Source organism: Sapajus apella, unplaced genomic scaffold, assembly GCF_009761245.1.
Source record: "Sapajus apella isolate SASKATOON/1434 unplaced genomic scaffold, GSC_monkey_1.0 scaffold143, whole genome shotgun sequence".
Classification (NCBI taxonomy): Eukaryota; Metazoa; Chordata; class Mammalia; order Primates; family Cebidae; genus Sapajus; species Sapajus apella.
Window position 1 is genome coordinate 2,919,115 of NW_022437083.1, and position 3,623 is coordinate 2,922,737.

A 3,623-nucleotide genomic window follows, 5' to 3' on the forward strand; every position below is an offset into this window, starting at 1 on the left:
AAAAAAAAAAAAAAAAAAAAAAAAAAAAAAGAAATGGAAAGGAACCAGTAAAACATATAGCATATGTGATACTTTTTAATCATAAGTCGTAATTCAGAATTAAAATCCCAAAGTAGGCAGGATAGTCTAGTTGAAAGAGCACAGGCTCTTAAGTTTCAAATCCCAACTCTAGCAGTGAAAGAAAGTTTACTTTCTGTAAACCTCTGGCTCCCTCACATACAAAGTTCTATACCTAGCCAATAGCACACTATTACTCTTACAGTAATAGGACAAACCTCACAGGGTGGTTTTGATGCTCAAGATCACCCTTGTACACCCACAGTGCACATATATGGGTATAAAATATCTGTATATTTATATATAAAATGAATAATTTCAACATGGGATGAAGGGGGAGAGAAAAAGGAAATCTTTGCCTTAATAAAGTCAAGAAGGTATAAATATTGATTAACCCTAGGCAGATAAATTTTAAAAGTGTAAAAAGAGATGGTAACATTTTAAGAGTTGTGCTTACTTCAGTAACATATATACCAAAATTGGCCAGGTGCAGTGGCTCACACCTGTAATCCCAGCACTTTGGGAGCCCGAGGCAGGTGGATCACCTGAGGTCAGGAGTTTGAGATCCACCTGACCAACATGGAGAAATACAAAAATACAACATTAGCTGGGCATCTCTACTAAAAATACAAAATTAGCTGGGCATGGTGGCGCATGTCTGTAATCCCAGCCACTTGGGAGACTGAGGCAGGAGAATAGCTTAAACCTGGGAGGCAGAGGATGTGGTGAGCCGAGATCACACCATTGCACTCCAGCCTGGGCAACAAGAGTGAAACTTCATCTAAATATATATATAAATTGGAACAGTACGGAGATGATTAGCGTGACCACTGCGCAAGAGTGACACACAAATTTGTGAAGCATTCCATATCTGTGTACTTTCTAGAAACAAAAAATTTAAAGGTTACCCCTAAAAGAACAGAAGTGTGTAACTTGCAGACTCTTAGACGATGTACCTCAAGAGTGACACATTGAGAGGTTACTTTAGGTGGTACATGGCGTAGAATGTTTTTAAAACATGGCTATACTTAATCATTCTGGTTACACTGAGTAGGGTGGCTTGTGCCTGTAATCCCAGCGGTTTGGAAGGCAGAGGTTGAAGGATTGCTTGAGACCAGGAGTTTGAGGCCATCCTGAGCAACACAGTGAGACCCTATTTCTACAAAAATGTTTTTAATTAGCCAGGTGTGGTGGCCTGCATCTGTGGTCCCTAGCTACTCAGGGCTGCACAGGATGATTATTTCAGCCCAGGATTTGAGGGTGCATTAAGCTATGATTATACGCCACTGCACTCCAGCCTGGGCAATGGAATGAGAGCCAGTCTCTTATAATCACTCTGATTCTGTTAGAGTAACATGTCAGTTTGGTGCTATCACATTTCTTCTGTCTTCTCTTTCTTTTGTTAACACTTTTTTAAAAAGCCCCAAAAACAAAGAAGGAACAAGCTTCAGGCAAACTAAAGGCCTGGCTACAAGGCAATAACATCATTTGGTATTTTTTGTATTTCTATTCACATTATTTTATTTATTCATTTACTTTGAGATAAGGTCTGGCTTTGACACTTAGACTGGAGTACAAAGGCATGATATTAGTTCACTGCAACCTCTGCCTCCAGGGCCCAAGTCATCCTGCCATCTCAGCCTCTTGAGTAGCTGGGACTACAGGTGTGCAACACCATGTCTGGCTACTTTTTGTATTTTTTGTTAGAGACAGGATTTCACTGTGTTGCCCAGGCTGGTCTCAAGCTCTATGTTCAAGCGATCCACCCACATCAGCCTCCCAAATTGCTGGGATTACAGGTGTGAGCCACCATGCCCAGCCTATTTATAGTAATTTATATTTATGGAAGGTGATACTGGTTTTTCCTTTTATAGTAATGATATAAAAATCTTAAAATGAATTGATTTATCTGTTTAGGTGAATAATTAAGTAGAAAATATTGGCCAGGTGCTGTCTCTCATGCCATAATCCCATGTCTCTCTCAGCACTTTGGGAGGCTGAGGCAGGAGGATTGCTTGAGTCTGGGAGTTTGAGATCAGCCTTGGCAACATGGTGAAAAAAAGGAAAATTAGCCAGGCACGGTAGCATAATATACACCTACTATGTGCCCACAAAAATTAAAAGTTAAAAAAAAAGTTTAGGAAAGAAGTTTTAAGTCCATAAATCAGTTTACTAATGGTCTATTAATAGAATAACTGTAATTGGGTAAAGTTTATCCCAAGAATTTGAAAATGACTCAATATCAGCAAATCTATTAATGTGTTTATTAACACATTAAAGAAAACAATATCATCTCAATGAATGAAAAAAAAATTCATCTCATAAAATTGAGTACTCTTCCTGATTAGAAAAAAAAACTTTTAGCAAGACCAGACTAAAAAGATACTTCCTGAAGTTGATAGTTTATCTACCAGAAACCTACAGAGTAAACCTCACACTTGATGATTAAAAAAATAAAAACTCCTTTGTGCCAGTTACCGGTTTATTGCCTGTCAGCTCCACATCCATCTTTGCTTTGTGAAAATGGGTGCCTGCTATTAACATTTTTCTTGCCAGCTGACAAAATGCTAAACTATGTCAGTAGAGGGCGCTGCAGGGACACGACAGGAGGCTTCTCATCTTTTCGCGGGGTTGCTAGCGGTGTGTGGGTGGGACCCCCAGTGGCGCTCGTTCACCTGCACGTTTTACTGATACCACAGCAGGAGGGTTCTTGCTTGCCAAACACATTATGACCTAGCAGGGTTTGTCCCAAAAATTTAAAGATGACTCAAATCAGCAACTCTATCAATGTATTTTCCTTTATTAACGTATCAAAGGAGAAAAAATACCACAATGGACAAAAAAAGCCCCATTTTTTTTTCCCCTTAATTGAGTACACATCAAGATTAGGAAAGAAAAAACTTTTAGCAAGGTCCACAGTTCCCTGCTTGCCAGCCTTATTCTGCCAGTTGTGAGCCAGCTCTGGCCCAAGGCAACCCAGCAAACATCGCTGGCATCCAGTGGGCACAGCCATACTGCCTCCAGTGAGGCCTGAACCTTAGCCTTAGGAAGGATTTTCAGGCCAAGGAAGTCTGGTGTCCTCAGACACAGGAGGGCAGGCTGCTTCCACTGGCAAGCGAGCTTTAAAGTAATTTGACCAAGATTGTCAGTTTCATCCAGATCCAACCAGATGTTCCCATTCACAGTTTCAGGGGTCTGTTCTTTTCCTCTGAATGCTCTAACTTGCATATGAGAAACTAAGCATGACTTTGATGAATTCATGTGTAATCCTGACCAAAACACCAGAAAAATGGTGTCGTAACCAATAATAGAAAAATGATGCCCAATTGGCTGGGCGCAGTGGTCTAACTCATTCTAATCAGGATGAGTTAGACCCTAACTCCTGACCTCATAATCTGCCTGCCTCAGCCTCCCAGAGTGCTGGGTTTACAGGTGTGAGCCACCACGCCCGGCCTTGACTGAATACATTTTAAGTCATAAATTAAGTCATAATTAAAAATTATGAGTATACAGCAATACAGGAATAAAAAACATTTTTTTTCTTTTTCTTTTTTTTTTTTTTTTTT

General features: G+C 40.0%; 1 protein-coding gene and 1 non-coding gene across 2 annotated transcripts in view; one reads left to right on the forward strand and one right to left on the reverse strand.

Annotated features, from left to right (window-relative positions):
• The window catches only part of IQCG (IQ motif containing G), a 41,279-nt gene that overhangs the window by 4,214 nt on the left and 33,442 nt on the right, over window positions 1-3,623 (reverse strand). The gene's annotated exons all lie outside the window — the stretch shown is intronic.
• LOC116540683 lies at window positions 831-932 on the forward strand. Its single transcript, XR_004264551.1, has one exon. It is a non-coding gene; the product is annotated as a U6 spliceosomal RNA (small nuclear RNA).